Here is a 21,440-nt window from a genome sequence, read left to right as displayed (position 1 = left end):
AGCCCTTCCTCCCCAGTAGGGTGGACTCTGCACACCCACCCAGCCATTTTCTCTAGGGATGATGGGAACCAGGGGGGTGGGGCAGTGTCCTTATGAAGCCCCGTGCACACCACTGCTCTCCTACCCCCACTGCCCTTAAGAGATGCCCATAGTCCCTTCACAGGCTCAGACAGAGCTAAAACCTGGCTTCAGACTCCTTCCTAGAGGGAGCAAAGAGGAAGCTTATCCTTTATGTGCCCAGGAGACAGTCCAGCTTGATGCTGGGTTATTTCCTAAGCTGAGCGTTCTCGATGACTTTATATTTCAATTTGGGATAAGCCTTTGTCATTTAGGAGTTATTTTTCTGGCTGCAGATCAACAATGGCAAATATGGACACCGGGAACAGGCCCAGAGTCCCAAAATGATTAATATCCTGTGCTGTGAGATGTCAAAACGCAATGATAGCCAAAGCTTTTAGAGAGCCAGGCAGTGCAGTGTGATGGCAGTCAGCCCCTTGAGTCATGGGGGTGGGGGGGAAGATGCTATAATTCCAAGATACTAGGTCAATGAAACTGAAAAAAGGATCTGAAAACAAACCTCCTCGTGGACGTTCATTTTCAGGAAACGCTCTGTGTTGGTTTGCTGAGCTCCAGTTATCCACGGCTTCTCTAGGGAAGCTCAGCCATCCCAGGTTTACTGTCCTCTTGCTCTACGCTCCATCACTTGGCTTTGGCCAGTTGCAGTCCTGCCTCTCCAGACTGTCACATATCAATTGCTCTGTTTATCTTATTGTTGGCCTGTTTTGGAAACACTCTCCTAGACTCCTGTCTGACTCATAGGTTAAGGAGCATGAGTAATTCTTCTGGAACTCACTTGGAACAGGAGGGAACCCTTCCCACTTGATTTCCGGTCCTAAAAAAGACAAGATAGTTCACACAGGATGCTAATTACTTTTCATCTTCAACAGTTAGTGTGGCCTGCCCCTGCTTGGAAAACTGCCTTTTGCACCATAGGGTTTAGAAATTTGAACACCTCCAAGCATTTATTCAGAATTATAAAATGACACCAGAATATCATTTTGCTGTGATTAATGTTCTGGCTGAAGTTGAAGTTTTTGTTACAGAGGAAACCCAAATGATCTCTCTTAATGAGATGTGAAAATTAGGGGGAATAAACAACAATACTTCACCTCTGAACTCTTCTTGTTGGGTTGTTGGTGTAGGGAATCGCCCATTGTCTTCTCTGCTGTTTTTGGCCTGTCCTTCCAAGCAGTGATGTAAACTCTCTGAAGTTCTTTCACCCCAAATGGGTGTGGCTTCTTTTGGAGCCAGAACAGTTTGGCGTCCACTGCCTGTAGCAGAGATGGTAAGAAAGTGGCTCGGTATCCCTCTGTTTCTAAACCAGCTTCAGAGAGAAGTAGCCCCTTCAGAGGACCTGGGTACTGAAGAGCTTTTCAGGATTGCCAATGTGAAGTATGAGCATTGCTGGGGGCAAGACCATGGTGAAAGACCAACTTCATACCTTAGGGGCAGGATTATAGAGAAGCCTAGCTTTCTAATTTGTATAGTTTTGTACAATTTGAGTTTTCCCTAATGAGTATGGAAAACAGTAAGGAACAAAACAAACAAACAAAGTCTGACCATGTTTATTTGGAAATGGTCTCTTTATTCTTTTTTGTCTTAGCAGCTGTGTGACTTTGGGCAAGTTAATTAACTTCTCTGTCCTTACCTGTGAAATGATGATCATCATATACTACTTAGAGCATTGTTGAGCATTAAAACATATGTATAAGTATTCATATTACATGCACATGGTAACATTCAATAAGATTTTCTGTTGTTGCTGCCGATGTGGCTCGTTACCAATGCCCAAGACCCTCTCTCTCTGAAACACAGCCATTGAGTGGTGCAGAATGTAACTCTCATCCTTTTGGTGGAAGGGAGAGTATCAATCCTAATTAGAAGGTCATTCTATCGGGAGCACGCTGAAAGATAAAAGTAAATTCCCAGGTTTCCCCGTGTCTCCAATCCTTTCCTACAAAGAGCTGGAAAGACTATGGCCCACTCCATGTTTCCTCCAAGTGTAAGTTAGATTAGGCCACTCCTCATGTGAATCTCTCTGAAGGCTTCCACAGCACTCTGAATGAAGTCAGCCTCCTTACTTGTCCTCTTGTTCCCCCATGATCTGCCCCTGCCCGTGTCTGTCCTGGTTCTTCCACTCTCCCACCAGTTCATAAAGCTCTGGTCCCCAGCGGGGCCTCACCCCATCCTTCCGTGTTCAGTGTTCCTCACAGGTCTCAGCTTAAATGAAAGAGGCCCTTCCTGGACACCCTTTTCATTATTCTCTACCTAGCCTCCCCCGCCCCCGTATATTTGTTTCACTGTACTTATCACAAGCTACAATTCGTTTATATGCTTGCTTGTTGGTTTTCTCCCATTCTATAATGTAGGCTCCAGGAAGCCGAAGACAGTGCCTGGGCTGACACATAGTAAGTACTCAATAAATATGTGTGGAAAGAGGAGTAGGTGAGAAAGGGAAGAGGGAAGAGGTGGGGGGAGAAAAGAAGGAAGGAAGGAAGGAAAGAAAGAAGGAAGGAAGGGGGGGGAAGGGAGGGAGGGAGGAAGGAAGAGGGAGGGAGAGAGAAACCACAATGGAAGGTTAAGGCTAAGTACTCAAATGGGTAGGTTCAAAAACGTGATGACTGGGAGAAAGTGATGCCAGTGACCAAAACAGTAATAGTTTGGGAGGCAGATTAAGGTTGGAGAATAAATTGATGAGTTCAGTTCTAACATGTTGCATTTACAGTGAAGGCAGGACACCCAAGTGAAACATCCAGCAGGTAGATGGTGCTGTAGTGAAACTCAGGGCCAGGCCAGGGCTGGAGCTGCCAGTTGCAGAGTCATGAAAATGTCAGCAAAGCTCTCAGAATGGAAGAAATCTTTAAAGGGTAGGGAAGGAAGAAAAAAGAGAAGCCGCTACTGGAAACACAAATCTCTGGGTTCCAGGGGGGATGTGATCACAAAACTGAAATGTAAAGGAATTCATGAAGGGCAGCATCGGGAGTGGTGCCGGAAGCTTAGTTTGACCCAACGTGGAAAACCTCACACAGCCTAGACGTGGACAGATCAGCAAATTGATGCCTCCATGCAGGGTCAGTGAAGGTGCCTGAGAAGGAGATGGTGTGACATCAGGGCCAAGGGCGAGGAGGAGGGTTCTGAAGAAGAGACCGACAACAGCATAACATGCCCTAGAACTCACTGCTAACGGGTTAAGACTCTGCGTAGCCTCGTGTCCTAAACAGACACGTGTGCAGGTGGTGGTGATGGTGAGGATCAAAGTTGTGGTTGGTGAGGTTTGTCTTTCCCTTCAGGGCTTTCCGCTTCCAACTGTCCCCTCCCTGGCTGCTAGTGGTAGTGCCATGGAGAAGACAAAAGAGGAATGGCTCTGGAGCCAGAGGGCCCTGGGTTCGTATCACCACCACCAGCTGTGAGGCTCTGGGAAGAGTTCCTCTCTGAGCCTTAGCTTTTTCATCTTTCAAGTGAGGATGGTGACACCTGCCTCTCAGGGTTGTTGTGAAGATATTAGAGAGCCTCTGAAGAGCCTCTCACCCCACAGATGTTAATTCTCTTTCCCTCCCAAGGCCTCTCACTTTCTGCCCCCTCCCATTCTTATCAGACATTGAGGTTGAGGTGCAATTAGGTTAGCTCTTCAAGGGATCTTGGCGCTTGTGGAATTCATTTTTAAATTATTCATCTGTTCTTACCACAAACATTTATTGAACACCTACCATATGTGTCCAGTGTTGGCCTAGGCGCTGGTTGTACGAGGGTGAAAAAAACAGATGCACTACACTTGAAAGCTTGTTAGGGAAATTAGCTGTACTGTTCTAAAGTACACACATAGAGGAGAAGACAGGCAGAGCAGTAGTTCTCAAACTGCAGCGTGTATGAGAATCACCTGGAGGGCCCATTAAACATTGTTGGGCCCACTCACAGAGTTTCTGATTCCATAAATCTGGAGGGGAGTCTAGAAATGTGCATTTCACTCAAGCTCCCAGGTGCTGCTGGTCCAAGAACCCCATTTTGAGAACCACTGGAATAAAGTATGTGGGAGGATGGGAAACAGAGCATTAAAAGAGTATTAAGCCAGAAGAATCAGATACCTCTTATCTCTAAGATATGTTGTTCTCCTTGACGAACAAGCTGGGAAGTATTCCAGTTAAGTGCACACACTCCAGAGATTTTTGGAGGGACAGAGAAGTCTGAAGGCTTGGTAACCACAGCTCCCAGATGCTGGAGCCTAGCTGCCTTGGACCCCAGTCCATCTCTTCTCTGCCCACAAACTTCTCCGTGTCCTTCAAGTCTCTATTCAAGTCAAAGCCATTTTCTGACAACTTTCCTCATTTTCCCAGGCAGATTTTGGCCATTCCCCACTCTCATAGAACTTAATGCATCTCTCTCTTATGATAACTGTCTTATTGGACTACGAATTTTTTTTATTGACCCATATTCCCCACTAGACCATGAACTGCTTGATAGGTGGGACTGTGTCTTATTTATTTTGGTATCACTTAACCCCTAAATGTTTATTGACTGCCAGACCAACTGGATAAATGGATGTTTAAAGAGTATTAAAATGTATGTGGTGCCAAGAAAAACCTGTCACAACTGATATTGTGTGTAGATATTGAGAACTGGGTGCAAGTACTTTCTTGTCTGACAAAGATGGGTTCAGATCTTTGCTCCACCATTGGCCATGTAATCTTGGATAAATTAATCATTCTGAGCCTCTGTTTTATCATTGGTAAAATAAGGGCAATAATCTTAGCATGAGGATTAAATGAGATAATATGCCTAAAATGTTTAGCATGGTGGTTGGCACATAGAAAATATAAAATAAAATAAAATTCAATGTTTGATAAAATAGGGGCTTGCCTGGTGGCACAGTGGTTAAGAATCAGCCTGCTCAAGCCCTGGCCTGGTCCGGGAAGATCCCACATGCCGCAGAGCAACTAAGCCCATATGCCACAACTACTGAGCCTGTGCTCTAGAGCCCGCGAGCCACAACTACTGAAGCTTATGCGCCCAGAGCCCGTGCTCTGCAACAAGAGAAGCCAACGCAATGAGAAGCCCACGCACCACAACAAAGAGTAGTCCCCGCTCGCCACAGTTAGAGAAAGCCAGCGCACAGCAACAAAGGGCCAACGCAGCCAAAAATAAATAAATAAATAATTTTAAAATATGATAAAATAAAGCAAAAAGAACAGTTGAAAACTGAAACCATTGGGCTGGGTAAAAGTAACATTGTCAATTAAAGCAATTTACAATACTTGCTTAATAGTTATGCCCAGTTACTAAGTGGCAAAATACTATTTTGCCTATCACTTAATATATGTCAAATTAACTATGATAATTATTTTTCCAACATTAGACTCTGTTCATTTGTGTTACTCTCAAGTCAAGGAGACTGAAGACTGAGGAAAAGCCATTTGACTTTAGGATGTCATTGATGACTTCTAAGAACCTGATTCAGAAAAATGGGTGTATGGGTGGATAAGGAAGGATTTTGAAGTGAATAACAGAAGGCCACAAACATAGACAACGTTTTTTGAGAGTGTGTCAACAAATAGTCTGAGGCAAAGAAAGATAATGGCAAATCTTTTTGAACGATGTATCTGTAGAAAATAAATATTTCCATTGACATTAGAAATGTATAAGAAATATATATATAATGTATATTATACATTCGTTTTATATATATGTGTGTATATATATACCAGATTCAAAATGGTTTTAACACAAAGTATCAGGAATTCTTAAATCTGAAGTCCTGCAATTTTTTTTTTCTCTACATTCTGTGAAGTAAATGTTCAAATACACATATAGCTCATTTTAATGTTTCCTTCCATGGGTGTTTCCTTTACTAATGGATTCCCAAGCCTATTCTTTTAAGCAGCACTTAAAATATTTCTGTTTTATAGGTTGTCGCTGTTTTAAAGGATAAATATTTTTAAATGGGCAGCACCTTGTGAGAAGAAGAACACTGCCCAATAAATCAGGTTCTAATGACCCAGGCAGGAGAGAGCAGGCAGGACTCTGTCGTTGGCTGAGTTGGTCTCAAAAACAGTAACGCACAGGAAACGGATGACAGCAAGTTTCAAAGCACAGCAAAAGCCTCATTAATGCTGAACATTGAAGTCACACTTCAGCTTAAAATTTGCTGAAACAGAAATAAAAACATACATGAGGCCCTTTGGGTCTTCATGTGTACAAGAAAATATGAGTGATGTGTTATTCTGTGGTGTTCTATGATAGGTTTGACTGCTTGTTTTCCAAGGAGCTTTTATCTTTAGATTCATTCCCCAGGCAAGCTCATCCCCCTGGTGTGTTCAAGTGTTCACCAAGGACTTTCCTGCAAACAGAAACCTGGAGAGGGAAGCTTTAAAAAAATTTAAAAAAAAAACACAAAACCTTTTTGTATTGTAGTTAACGGCCTCTTATTGCTTGTTTGTGGAGAATAAGCACAGTTCAGAAGCATGATAGTAACTAATCAAGAAAAAAAAAGCATTACTTATATATTTTTTGTTTTTCTATTCATTGTTTTCTTTTAGAGAAAATGTATTTTTCTAGTGCAACCATATTGACGGACCCTTTGCAGGATAAGAAACAAAATGGAATGTTCGTCTACCTTTTCGAAAGACTAAAGTAACTAACATTTTAGAATCTGATCCTATTTTCTAATCTTGATTAATCCATAACTTTCAGATGTAATGAATTGTAAATAGTCAATTATAAGGTGAGCCTTTGGAAGTCGGAAAGCACTTTCTAATGGGGGAAAAATTTCTTTGCGATGACTGGATTTTCACACTAGCCCACAAGTCTAGTTAAGCTATGACATACTTAAAAGGACAGTAGGAATAAAAAGTACTGAGGTAGTGCTATTTAAGGGATGGAAAGAACACAGACATTGGAGCCAAAGAGATTGGAGCCTCGGTTGAATCTTAGGTCAGCTGCTGACCAGTTTCAAAATGTTGGGCAAGTAACTTCACCTCTCCAAGCCTCAGTGGCCTCACCCATATAATGGGGATAATGCTCAGATTCCAGGGTTGCTGCTGTGAGGACAGCACATGGATTGAGAGCAGAGAGACTCTGGAGCCAGATGCAAGGTTTGAATTCTGGCTCTGCCATTTACTTGCTAGGAACCTTGGACTTAACTCAGACTTAACTTCTCCATGCATCAATTTCCTCATTTTATAAAATGAGAATAAGATAGAAACACCTCTAGAGGTGTTGTGTGGATTGTGTTGGGTTGAGTCAATATATAGGAAGTGTTTGGCATAACACTTGGCATATGATAATCCCCTATAAAAGTGTTAGTTATTATTATGATGTGTGCTTCCTGTCTCTTCTTAAACAATAATAACAAACCATCATAGGCTAAAAAAAAAAAATCTATGGATAGATAATAGAATTACTTTCCTAAGAAACTAATTTGGTTCATGGTAATTTATCACTATGTATGGAAAAGAAATTTCATCTCCCAGGATGTGCAAATGGAGAAATGGAGAAACGAGGATTGTGTCTAACCAAAACCACAATTTCACTTGGTTTAGAAAGAATGTCAAGTGTTACCTGTTCTTCACCAGAAGGGAAACAAGCAACAAGTCTCTGCAGCCAGATATAGAAAGTATTGTTTTGAGAAAGTGGAAAGATCTCAGACGTGCTTGGGCAAGATTATCATTCCACTGCCTTTTAATTACAATTACCATACTAAAAATAGTTGCATTGTACTTCATTCATTCATCATTGCTCAATAGCCCCATTTGTGGAATATGAAAATATGAGATGCCTTGCAGTTGAAGACAGCTGGATGCTTAAAACCTAGTCTGAAGTATTAAATAGACTGAAAGTCTTAATGTATTCCTTTTTTCTGGTACAGTGAAATTGTTTTTTTATCAGATATATCCTTAACTCCTAGGATTACGCAGGGGTCGGGGAGGAAATGTGATTTTAAAAGGGAGGTTGCCAACGATTTTAGCTTCACCTGCTTGGAAACACTGTAATGAAGCAGGAGTCAGGGCCAGCCTTCCAAGATGCCCGTATGGTACCCTGTGATAGGAGGAGAGCGTGGAGAAGTAAAAGAGGTAGGGATTACATGAGAACACCTAGTAATCTAGTCACCTTCATTTTCTAAAACCTGCTGTCCCCAGGAAGCAGGAAGTTACCGAGAAAATAAATATACTTTGCTCATCTGGGTCCAGACTGGGATCCTTGGTTAAGGCGGTGACGTGGTGTGGTGTATGGGGTTGTGGTGTTACACTGTGGTGGTCTCTTAGCTCCGAATGTTCCTGGGCAGCAGAGTGTCTTCCCCAGAAGCAGGGCTTTAAGCTGGAGAATATTTGAAAGTAAAAATAACACTAAGGACCACTAGTACACTGTTTAAGTTATTTTGAATTCATCTTGGAATTGGAAATTCACGATGCAACTCTTGGTATTTCTCAGTTTATTGAGACAAAAAGGGGCTCCAAGGCCAAAGAGCAGATCACCTTGGGATTTTCCAGGGATTCCAGCCCAGCCACAGCAAGCCGTCGCAAGGGCTATGCGATTTGAAGGTGAATAACTGGTGACTTTAACTAAGGAGAGAAAACCAGAATAACATGAAGTGATGCCAGAGAACACACAAAGTGTTCTGGGACACTTGGCTCTCCTAGTTTCCTTTTAAAATTATTTTTATTATTATAAACAGCTTTGCAGAAAGTTTATCCCATAACCGTCTCAATAAAATTACTGACATATCTCTGTGAACATTTACAACTTTGTCCATATGTACACATATTATTTACTAAATTTTATCCACTCTGCATATGATGGGGGTCTTACTTTTCATGTGGCATTATTGGTATTATTTTCTTCGACTTTTTCTGTCTAGTTCTGGTCTAACATTATATTTAACATGTTAAAGGATGGCATAATACCATATCCAGTTGATAAAACAACTTATTTTCTCAAAGGTGAATCAGACTTCTTACTTCTCGGCCTTCCCTGGTGGCGCAGTGGTTAAGAATCCGCCTGCCAATGCAGGGGACACGGATTCGAGCCCTGGTCCGGGAAGATCCCACATGCCGCGGAGCAACTAAGCCCGTGCGCCACAACTACTGAGCCTGTGCGCTAGAGCCCGCAAGCCACAACTACTGAGCCCACGCAGCATGACTACTGAAGCCCTTGCACCTAGCGCCCATGCTCCGCAACAAGAGAAGCCACTGCAAGATGAGAAGCCCACGCACCGCAACTAAGAGTAGCCCCCGCTCAGCACAACTAGGGAAAGCCCATGCGCAGCAACGAAGACCCAACGCAGCCAAAAATAAATAAATTTATAAATAAGAAGTAGGATACAAAAGAAAATTTCGGTGTGATAAAAATTAGGTCACAATATAATATAGTTACTAAGAAAATTCGACAAAGAAAATACATCAGTATTTTAACAGGGGTTATATATATTTAATGAGATTATAGATTATTTTTTATTTTCTTCTTCATGTTTGTCAATTTTTCGTTGGTTTTATAATCTGGGGGAGAAAAGCAACAGATGTTCTTTTTTCTTTGTTCTTGTTTCTTTCTTTGTTTTTGTTTTTAATTGCAAAGAAAGGAGAGATTTGAGTAGCAATCATTCTTTTAATGCACAGACATCTGTGTGCAAAATGAAAGTTTTCCTTAGGTGGATTTTGAATCAGTAGCTTTTATGTGAGAGAAGTAAAGGACCCAGAGTTACTGCAGAGAACCCAGACAGGATTTGTTGCTTGGGATAGTGCTTGGAGATTATTATTATTATTATTACTGCCACATTTTAAAATTGAAGTCTAGTTGATTTACAATGCTGTGCCCATCTCTGCCATACATCAAAGTGACTCATTTATACACATATAGACATTCTAAGAGATTACTGACTTTTATTTTCAAGAAACGAAGAGAGGGAAGCCCAGTAAAATAAGACAGCTTTACAAGGAATAATGCTTTAAAAAGAGTAGTTTTTCTATTACAAGTGACAGGTTTAAATAATGCCCCCAGTAGTACTACTTACATCTCACTACCCCAACTTTTGACCTTTTAACTGGAATATATATGGTACATTCTTAATAGTGTGCTCTGGGCCTGTTTGCTGGTTGGCCCTTTCTTTTCTTCATGATGTGTGGGGGTGTGTGTAGCTGTGTGCATGTATTTGTATAATCCACCTTTATCTTTGTGGTCTCTGGATTTTGTGTCAGGCTTAGAAAGGCCTTTCAAGTTTATAAACATTTTACTCACATTTTCTTCTAATGTTTTTATAGATTGCACTCTTTACATGTAAATCCTAAATAATGGTGGGTTATATTTTAAAGTAAAGATTAGGGTAGAGAGCAAGCTTTATGTGTTTCCATATGACTAGCTAGTTGTTTTAATAGCATTTATTGAAAAACCCATATTTTTTCCCAATAATTTAAAATTCACCTTTATATTATACTCAGTTTTCATGTCCTTTGTGTCTGTTTCTGGATGCTATGCCTTTTCATTCACCTATTGGTTTGTTTCTAAACCAATACCAGATTAATTGCCACACTTCTGTAGTGTGCTTTGATAATGTGTTAGGTCAGATTACCCCCAATCCATGCCCTCTTTTATTTTTCAAAAGCATATTGTAACTTTTTTTAAGTTAATGTACTTCTTAAATGGCTTGACTTAACATTTCACTTTGCTTTACTAACTAGAAAGTTTCTTTTTTCTCTTTTTAATTTGGAGCATGAATTTTAGTGCTGCTCATTCTAGCAAAGCAGGGCAAAACCTATGCCAGTTTTCTGAAGACAGTGTCTATTTGTTCTTCAGGGCTTCTGTCGAGAAGCAGTGTGGTCACGGGCGCTTTGGCTCCCTCTAGCAAACACCCCTCAGTCAAATGGAAAAGCCCCTTTGACATCTGAACACCAAGATCTCTGAAATCTTGGCCATGTCTGCAAACAAGATCTAATCTAAAGCCCAATTACACGGTCTAGGGCACATTCCAAATAAGGTATTACTGCTCTCTCGTTCTGAGCTGCTAGGACCGTCCCATTCAGAAAAGAGCCAAAGGAGTTCTTTTTATAAAAAGTAGCTGAAAGAAACACTGGTTAACCCATCAACGCCTGACCTTTTACAGTTCCCATTTTTGTACACCCAGATATGTCCACCTTGGTTAAAAAAAATCAAAGCAGACACACACATATCAACACAAACCGCTTTCAGTTGGGTTGGCTGCTAAGAGATAGCTATGATTCTTTTTCTAATTTCCCCTTAAATAACCAGCGTCTTCAAAAGGTGATCTGTTACTCCCTGGCGTCATGTCTTCACTGGTTTCCATCCCTGATTTTCCTAATATCCTACGTCGAGCTTCTGGCTCTAGGAGCAGTTTTAGTGAAACAGCTTTCTTACACTCAGATGTCTTTGTTGCTCTAACCAAAACCTTTTGCTCAAGTGTAAGCTTCCCTCATCTTGCTTCCACACCTGTCTGTTGAGACTTTCTTCCAAAGTTTTTCAAACCCAGCTTTTCACTTTTTCACTCCTCCTGCCTTTGCTCTTATTTCTCTTGTATTTCCTCCTGTTCTGATTCTCTTTCACCTCCGTAGGCACACATCTGGGGACTTCTGCTCAGTCCACACCTCCCACTTTGACAGCTTCTCCTGTTTCTTTCTCTTTCTCTCAGGGGTTGAAAGCATCCACGGAGGACCATGTACAAATGGGGTGCAGGGTAAAGAGCTACAGAAAAAGAGAATCATCAGGCAGATAGACAGAGAAAAGACCAGTCCAGAGGCCACACAACCCCAGAGAGAGGAGGAGATGAGAACTGTTTAATGCCTAATGGTGCCCCAGTTCTAGTCCTCTGTGAGGATTTGCTGTGCTTCCTACTCTAAGGTTCTGTGTCACCATTGTCTCCTCCCAAGAAATCTCCCCCTTTGGGCTTAAGTTACTTGAGGAGGCTTCTGTTTCTTGCATTCCCTAAGTTTGAGATGACATGCCCATCTCTAAGGCATAGTCCTGGATATTCTCCTTTTCTCTACATGAAACCCTAATCAATTGGAAAATTTTTAAAAATAATAATGCTCACCGTCTTTGAATTGATGACTCCTGAACCTATGTCTCTAAAATATGAGGCTTATTTGTTTTCCAGAGGAACTGTCCAAAGGAAGAGGCAAATTACTGAAGTAGTTAAGAGTGTGAGCTCTGAGGTCAGACTGTCTAAACAGCTTGAGATCTTCAGTTTCCCAATCTGTAAAATGGGAATAATAGAAGTACCTGCCTTAGAGGAATTTGTGAAAATTGAACGAGGTAATGCATATAAAGCTCTTAGAACAGTGCTTGACTCACTGTCAACCTGCAGTAAATATTGTTGTTATTATTACTACTATTTATAGCAACACATTCGTACTTGGCTTTCCACAAGAACTTTAACATGTCCACCTCAGGACTTCTCAACCTCCTTCCAAAGAGAGCATGACTACATAACTTCCTGGTCCTGTCACTGGCTTCTCCATTCAATCCAACGGTCCTGGAATTTGACCTCGGGTCTGTTTGACTTCAGAGCCTGTGCTTATTCCATTAGACCAGCCATTCCCAAATTTGACTGCATCTCAGATCCTAAGTATAGTGAATCAGAATCTTCTAGATTGGGGCTTGAGAGTCTGTATGTTTTAAAACTCTTCAGTTAATTCTAGTGGGTCTGATCATTGAATCAGAGTCTGGATTATACTACTTTATCTTCACTAACTTTATCTGTAAAATGGGTGCAGTAATATGTCTATTTCATTGAACTGTTAACCTAATATATATTGAATTTTTACTGTGTGCCAGGCATTGTGCTGAGGGCTTTCTATTATCTCACTTAACTCTCACAACAATCCTGTGAGGTAGATACTAGATTGTCCCTATATTACAGATGAGGAAACTGTGATGCAAAAGAGGTTAAGTTACTTGATAAATGTCGTCCACTTAGCAAGTGTAGAGAGCTAGCGTATCAATTGCTGGGGTTAATGTGATGTGAGGATTACATTAAATAATACATTTAAATCACCTGGCACACAGTAGGTACCCAATAAAGGTTCTCTTTTCGGGACTTACCTGGTGGCACAGTGGTTAAGAATCCACCTGCCAATGAAGGGGACACTGGTTCGATCCCTGGTCCAGGAAGATCCCACATATCGCGGAGCAACTAAGCCCGTGCGCCACTACTGAGCCTGCGCTTTAGAGCCCGCAGGACACAGCTACCGAGCCCATGTGCCGCAACTACTGAAGCCTGTGCGTCTAGAGCCCGTGCTCCGCAAAAAGAGAAGCCATCGCAATGAGAAGCCTGTGCACCGCAATGAAGAGTAGCCCCTGCTCACCGCAACTAGAGAAAGCCCGTGTGCAGCAACAAAGACCCAATGCTGCCAAGGATAAATAAATTTTTTAAAAAAAGGTTCTCTTTTCCCTTCCTTTTATCCAAGGGATTCTATTCATGCCCAGTGAATTTTAGACAGAGGACGATACGTCAACCTTATTGGTGGCCAGAGAATTGGAAATTTGGTATTCTAGAAGGTACAAATAAAAGGGAAGCAGGTACCTGAGAAAGATGGAGGTGTTTGGGATCTCCAACAAAGAGAAACAAGGGAAAACATAATTACATATGGAAGAGCAGGTGCATGTGAGAACAAATAGTAGCTTGGCCACTGAGGGTAGGAAACGGCAGAGTGATAAACTTTAAAAGAGGAAAACCAAGGTATGGAAAGTAGAACCACATCATCTCGGGGGGAAGCGTCCTGAAAGATAACTATTCCAACCCCATTCCCACCATGTGGTCATCCAGTTCTTATTTGGACAAGTTCTGTGACAAAAAACTCAACTTATCAAGGCAGAAGAAGCTCTGTTTTTTAGAAGATTCTTCATATTGAGTCATTCTAGAATTTCTACCCACAGGGGTCCCCCTTCCACCCTGTGGGGCCCTGAAAAATAAGTCTAATTTCTTTTCTATTTGACAGCTCTTCAAATTTATGAAGACAGTTACCTTGTACCCCTGGGGCGAAACCCTCTGCTTCCTTTAATATTTCCTAGTAAGACATAGTTCCCAGCCTTGTTACATCCTGGTCCCTTTTCTGTGCATAGTTTTTCTTTGCCAAGCCTTGATTGGAGACAGTATTCCACGTGCATAATGACAAACACTGGGCAGCATTGTAACCCCACCATGCTTTACATGTTAGACTTCTATCGATGCAGCCTAAATCAGCATTATGTTGGCAGCCACACTTCACTGAGGACTCAGAGTGAGTCACCTAAGACCCTTTAGTCTTACTCTTACATGCATCTGCTAAGATACCTCTGCCCCCAGCTGCCTTTCAGCAGTTGATTGTCCAGGGCAGGACTCCCTGTTAGAGTCAGCCCATTGCTCCAACATTGCATTTGGCTTATGTTACATAATGGTGTCTCTTTCCCTCCTGGCTTTGTATTATCTGGAAATTCGGTCCAGATCCTCTGGGTTTTCATTCAGAGCACTGTAATAAAAGTCCCGAAGTCTGGGCCATGGAGAGAGCCTTCTGCCATCCTGATGGTAACTGGTGTGGTCTGAAGGTTTTGAAGTCGAAGGAACCTGGTTTGACTTGTGGCTTTGAGTCAGCTGGTTAAACTTTGAATTTCAGTTTCCTCATCTGTAAAATGGGATTGTGTGGATTAAGGGGGAAGATGCAGGGAAAGCACTTAGCATGCAGTAGATGCTGCACAAATATCTATTACCTCCACCCTTCCTTCAGGTCAGCAAGGATTCATTAATCAGCATCTTTAGGTGATGGTTACTTAACAGTTATTCGTCCAATTAGCTATATTAGAATCCAGGCTTACATTTCTTCATCTTGTCCACAACATCTCGTCAAGTACATTGTTAAAATCCCACTTACATAGTGTGGTCTCCTCATGAAATCAGGGCAGAGAAAGAGTAAACAGCAGTCAGATTCTACCTGCATGTAAACTTAGGAAAAGTAGTAAGCTACCAATGAAGTTGGTTAACCTTGAAAACCGTCAACATTCAGGCCCCAAGCACATACTGGGCAACCACTATGTGCTTGGCAGTGAGCTGGGGATGGGGCTACAGTTTTACAGTGTTTTAAATGCAGCATCTATGTTCAAGGAGCAAGGCTGGAATTCTAGAGTCATAGGGGCTAGTCTGGGTCACAGGACTGAGTGATTTAGATCTGTTTGTTCATATATCCAGTCAACAAACATGTACCCTCCCCACACTTCCATTCCTTCCCCCCCCCCTTAGGTACTAAAGGGGAGGGGCGAGTATAACAAAAAAGACAAGGTCCCTGTATTCAAGGAGTTTAACATCTAAAACGGTTGGGAGTTCTTTGAGCTAAAGGCCCTCTGTTAAATGCTTGAGAAGCAAAAATAAGACATTCTCCGTCCTCTCAGTACTAAAGTTGTATCTTGTTATGAAATGTTTATTTTCTCTAACTATTTGTTTCCTTCCGTCTCACTCACTGGACAGCTTTTCTACGGTAAAGACTAGAGCCACCGGGAAGTTGTCTGCCACACAATAGGTGCGGTCACTGAATGGAATCGCTCCAGGCTTGAGTTTCCGCTTTTGAACAAGAATGACAGCTCCAGTGGGATGCTTGGAGGTCAGGACGAAAGAAAAGAACGTAAGAACACTTGGATGGAAAACACTTCTGGAAATACTAAGTATTTTTTCTCTCGTTTGGACTTTGGCAAACCAAGATGTTTTGGGAAGGGTCTGGCACTCTGTGTTCCTAAAATTGGTCTCCTAGATGGAGTTGGAGGAAGGGGAGTGAGGGAATGTTGCTTTCGTCAGGATGTCCCGAGTGAAAAAGGGCGAGGGGGAGTGAGAGCCCTGAGCCAGAAGCAAGTCAGGGACCTAGAGAAGAGGGACATCGCAGGCGACTGCAAGGAGTGCGGCGTCTGCACCCGCAGTGGCGAAGGCTAGCGGGAGACCTGAGGGGAGAGAGGACAGGGGCGAGGAAATCCAGGGAAAGCGCGCGGATTGGTCCTCTCCTTGGGGCGTGCGCTTCTGTGCGCCAAGCGATTGGTGGCGGGAAAGTAGCAGGTAAACCGGCCCCCGCCGCCTCGCCATTGGTCAGCGGCCTCTCTAGCTGCCACACAACTGGCCCGCAGGCCGCCGAGCCGCGCGCGGATTGGACGGGGGCGGCCGCCCAGACCGGCTCCCTTCGGGCGCTAGGATTGGCTGGCGGAAAGAGGCAGGTATCCGGGCTCCGCGACTCCTCCATTGGTGGGCGGGGAAGGGGGGTTGGGCACAGCGATTGGTGGGCGGGGGGCCGGGCCTGGGCCGGCGGGGAGCGGATTGGTCGGAAAGTAGGTTAGTGGTGCGACATTTAGGGAAGGCAGAAAGTAGGTCAGGGACGGAGGTGCCTGTTTACCCGCGCCGGACTCACCGCCGCCGCCGCCGCGGGATCCGAGTGGGGGCGCGGGTGCGGGCGCTCCCGGCGAGCCACGGTGAGTGTCGGGCTGGCCGCGGCCAGCGGCGCGGCCGCGGGCACCCCGTCGGGGCCGTTAGCACCCTGGCAGGCGCGGCGCCTCAGCCGCCGCCCGGGGCGCAGCCCGGCCGCCGGGGAGCCCTGACCGACGTGCCCGCTGCCGGCCTTAAAGGGCCCGTGCCCGCTCCCTGCCCCCACCCGGGCCGCGGGGAGGCTGCGCTCCTTAAAGGCGCCGCGCCCGTCCGCCCCCATCCTCACTCGCGGGGGTTGGCGCTGCGGGGTAGAGCGGGCAGAGGTGCCGCAGGCGCCCTTAAAGGGACCGGGAAAGAGTCCGCGGGAATACCCACCTCCCCTCTGCGGGCATCGCTACCTGACCCGGGGGGTGGCGGGGAGAGGAGGTAGGAGCAGCCAGCTGCCTCTTAAAGGGACAGCTCCACCCTTTGGGAGCAGTGACCCGGCTGAGGGCGAGTCCTAGGATGTATCCCTGGAAGGTTCGGGGACCCCCGAAGCGACCATCCTTGACGGCTGCACCCCAGGGGCGTTGGGCGAGAGATGCTGCTTCTGCTCTTCCTCCGCCTCCTCCACTTCCCTTTCGGGAGCCTGCGGGGCTGGGTGGGGGCGGGGAGGGCGTCTCCGCCGGGCTTGGGGAGTCCGAGCCCCCCGTTGCCCCTTCGGCCCTGTCGCGAGTGCTGCCGCTGCACCCGGGTATTCCCCGCCGGAGATGCGGCCGACCCCAGCCTGCGAACTTTCGTCCGGCCTGCGCCATCTGGGTCCTGGGCAGCCCGGGGAGGATCCCCCTTGGGTCTGCGAGCAGGTGCTCCACGGCACGGGGATGTCGCCCGGCGCCCAGGTGTGGGCCCGCCGCCCGCCCTGGAGTCCTGGAGACCGCAGCGAGGCTGGGTTTAGCACGGGGTTTGACAGATGTCAAAGAAAAAGCTTCCCGCTCACGATTGCCGGACGTTGACAGCCAAGAGAGCTCTTGTTTGCTCAGAGGAATAAGTGGAAGAATAGAAATTAATGCCGACCTTGTGGGGCTCGAGTCAGTCACCCCGAGGGGTCGTGGGAACCGGCTGCGGAACCGAGGGCAGGCGCGGGGGAAGGAAAGGCTGCACTGGACATGGGCGTTTGTTGTCAAGTTTGTGCGGGCCGGTGGGGTATCAGGCTGTCCCCCCTCACCTCACCTTTCCCATCCTCTTTTCCCTCCCCTGCCTCGGCCCCTTCCGAGTCACCTAGTGTTGTTTTGGCACTTTTGCGCGTGCTGTCTCCTCTCCCTGCTTACATAGCTACTCCTCGGCAAGGAATTATTAGCCAAGTTTTATCACTCAGCTTCCAGAAATTAGATTCGAAGAAGCATTTCTTGACCGTACGTGTATTTCCAGGATCTTCGTTTTTTAAAAAATCCATAAAAGCTGCCCATTAGCTGCATCTAGTTTCGCACAGTGCTTGTCATTTGTCCTCCTGACATCTGCTGCTGTTCCTTCCTTTAATCTATTTTTATATGACAACTATTATTTTAATTCTTCTTGTCTCATTGATATCAGGATCTGTCAATTGGGTTGGTGGAGTTTTTAATTAATGTACTGGTTGAATCATGAGCTTAAAATAATCATTGCTGCTCCTGAGCAGTTTTGAATAATCTCATGCTCTCCGTGCTTGCAAGATTTTAAAAAGAAAAGAAAAAATCACTGCTGTTAAATTTGATTTCCATATCAATGAAACTCTAAAATATTTTTTTTAACACAAAATTGAATCTTTCACTCCATGCTCTGTTACTGAATTCACTTTACTAATAAGTCTTTAAAACACTTTGTCGAACATATTTAGAAGGCTTTAAAATTTCCTGGGCAGGATTTGAAATTGCCTGTATTATCTAAAGCTGGATCTGTAGGGGCATTTTTGGTTTTGATTGTAGATGTAGCCAGTGCATAATAATAGTAAGTTAAAACTATGGTTAAATTTATACCTTATTCCAACCCCTAGAGTTTAGAAAGAGGGAAAGAGAAAGGAGCAGGTGTGGTAGAAGAGCACTTGTTTGAGAGAATCTCCTGGTTCTAGCCCAGACTTGGGCTTTCATGGCTGTGCTACTTGGGGCAGGTCCCTGAACCTTTCTGAGTTCTACTTGCCTCAGATGGAAAGTAAGGCAGTTGAACTAGGTGATCTCAGAGGTTCCTGCTGCTCTAAAGTTCTGTGCATCTCTAAATATTTAATACAGCTGAATTCAGGTTGGTATTTACCTGCTGGAGCCTCCAGAATATCTGAGCTGAAGTCCTATTTTCTTGGGAAACTTAAACAGATCAACAGATGGTGTTTTAAAGAATCCATTTCAAATGATTTATAAAATGATGACTACTCAGGAATTTGTCTGCTATTTGCAGAAGAGGTTCGCCTACCACAGAGAGGAAAAGGAAGTGGCCCTACTTTCAGATTTATCGCTCCATACCAACGATCTCTACGCAATTTATATACTAGTATAACAATGGACAGGCACTGTAGAAAGACTTGTTAACAAAATGCATAAGCATATGTAAAAACGAAATATTCTGTATCTCTCTTTGGTATAAGGGTTGCCTTCCTTCTATGGGCTTTCTTCTATTTATGAGTCCATCAACTCATGGTGGTTGGAGAAAGTCAGATATTAAAGAAACAGTTTCTGCCCCATGTGATGTTACAGTCATAGGTAGTGATTTTCGTTAACATCGTGATAGCAGTTGCAGGGAAGTAATTTTTTACTTCCTTTTTAGACCTCGAGGTTTAGTTAGGAGCCTAGAAATACAGGTATGTCAGTCTTTTCTCTCATTGCCACTTCATCATAATACCCAGACTTACCCGAGACACCCACCCTGGCTTTTCTCCTCCCTCTGTCTCTAAACAAGACCTGCTATGACTTAAGCTCCCTCAGCATCTCTTCCTTCTGGCTCAGGATGTCTTGCCCCTTTCCCCCATCTCTCCTCTTTTCCTCCCAGTTTGGAAAAAGCAAGTGAATTTCTCCCCTGTTCCCTCTTCTTAGACCCTCAAGTTGGGCAGGAGCCTGGTCTCTGGTAGCAGGACCTGGGACTTGGGTTGGGTGGTGTGTCCTTGGACAAGCGCTAGACTCCTCTGACTGCAGGCTCCTCCTCTGTGGTGTGATGAAGGAGCCTGCCTCCTACAGTCCCTGTGAGGATCAGGGGAGATGATGTGGGTAAAACGCCTGGCACACAGGAAGCCCTCCCTCAGTGTCTGCTGACACTCCCTCTCAGTGCTGCCAGGGTCCTGTCGGTCCTGTCACGGGAATATCCTTCGTGCTGTTTGCCCTCAGTCTCCTTACCAACCCTAGAAAAGCCCTTGTCTTGATTGAGGAGGGAAGGATGGAAGGGGAAGAAACAGGCCTGCTGTGGGCCACTGTGCAGCGGGCAGCTTTCATGTGTCTGCACTTGGTGCCCCTGGGCCCCTGTCTCGCTCCCCTCCCTGCCTGGCAGCCTCTCCCAGGGCTGTGAACGGTCACCCCCTCCACTCTCTCATCGGCTCCACTCTTAGCTCCTGCACCCTCTCTACTATCCTTCTTCATACTTCATCTCAAATATCTCCAAAAACTTTAAGTCTTGAATTGCAGGGCCTCATTCTTAGTCCTAAATTGTTGTTCTTGGCCCTTTTGCAGCTTATACCCACCTGTCTTTCCCTCCTTTTTGAAATCTCCTCCTCCCTCAGCCTTTAGGTCACATTGCTTTCTTGGTTTCCTTCCTGCACACCCTAAAAGTAGGTGTGTTTTTGGGCCTCTGCTCTTCACACTAGCCCAGTGGGCTCAGGTCCCCTTTCCGGTCCTGATGTGTCTCTCCTGCTTCAGCTGCTAGCAGGTCCATTGTAGACATTCACGGCAGCCTATTGCCAGCATCCGTGGCCTTGGAGTTACAGGTTGCAAACTGCTTGCAAGCATGGTCTCATTTCATCCTCATGACAGCTGTACCCCTTCACCATCAGGCTGTCCTGAGAGGGACTTTGGTTGGGTGGTTAAAAGCACAGACTTCGGAGCCAGATTTTATATCCTAACTGTTTCTTACTAGGTTTATGACTTGTGGTCAAGTTGCTTTGCTCTCTCTGTCTTGGTGTTCTCATCAGTAAGACTGGAATCACTTTAGTCCTTACCTCAGAGTGTTGCAGTGTGGATTCAATGAGTTAAAGAATTAAAAATACATGAAGCTCTTCATGGAACATAGTAAACGTTCATGGTTGTTAGCTGTCAGTCTTGCTGCTCCTTCTTGCGTCTCCACACGCAGCCCGCCTGGCTGTGTGCACAGGACTGTCCAGTCAAGCTGAAGAGCTGTCTGCTCCCTGGACCAGCCCTTGGCCCGTTCTATGCCTCAGCCTTCTCTCATCCAAATCCTACTCTTCTTTAAGACCCAGCTCAAATGCTTGGTCCTCCTGGAGCTATTTCTTCATTTTGTTTTTCTTCCTCCCCACACTGGGCGGCAGTGTCCCCAGCCCTTGATCTAGCTCTAATTATTGTAGGTACTGCTGCATCCCATATCGTGTTGGGCTATCTCTGGGAATATCTTACCTGCTGGTTCCAGGCCAAGCACTTTGTGGGGAGTTCATCTTGGTTTCCCCAAATCACAGGCATAGGGAGCCTTCAGGATATGCTTGTCCAATGCCAATTAATGATCTTGAGGAGGAGGAGATGGGGTGGGATAGGCACTCAGGGACTAAGCACATGGAGGGAAGGGGATATACCTGTGGAGAGGTGGGAGCATGAGAGGAGGGATGCAACAGGGGCACGAGTGGGCGTGGCCATGAGTAGTTAGGTCTGCATGGAAGGAGGGATTGAGTTGGGGACCTAAAGTCGGGGAGATGAGATTGGGTAAGCTTTAGTCATCTTTGCTTCAGGAGAACGTTGAGTGCTGGCACATGATGGGAAATTATTTTTATGTTAGTACATGCTGTCCTTTTAAATAGGGTAAACTCATGTTTATCCAGCCTGGTTAAAGAAGGGGATGGATGGTCTGTCTAATT

General features: G+C 44.8%; 1 protein-coding gene across 4 annotated transcripts in view; it reads left to right on the top strand.

Annotated features, from left to right (window-relative positions):
- Nucleotides 1-16,356: 16,356 nt before the first annotated feature.
- BMAL1 (basic helix-loop-helix ARNT like 1) overlaps nt 16,357-21,440 on the top strand; it is a 104,420-nt gene continuing 99,336 nt past the window's right edge. For 3 of the 4 annotated variants that reach the window (XM_027115315.1, XM_027115318.1, XM_027115324.1), the window contains exon 1: nt 16,367-16,476. The gene's annotated coding sequence lies outside the window, so the exon portion shown is untranslated. Of the gene's footprint in view, nt 16,477-21,440 lie in introns of all 4 variants that reach the window. The other variant, XM_027115320.1, reaches the window with a different exon arrangement.

Source organism: Aethalodelphis obliquidens, unplaced genomic scaffold (assembly GCF_003676395.1).
Source record: "Aethalodelphis obliquidens isolate GAN/ISIS:26980383/991018 unplaced genomic scaffold, ASM367639v1 scaffold14, whole genome shotgun sequence".
Lineage (NCBI taxonomy): Eukaryota > Metazoa > Chordata > Mammalia > Artiodactyla > Delphinidae > Aethalodelphis > Aethalodelphis obliquidens.
This window is presented reverse-complemented; position numbering and strand designations above follow the sequence as displayed.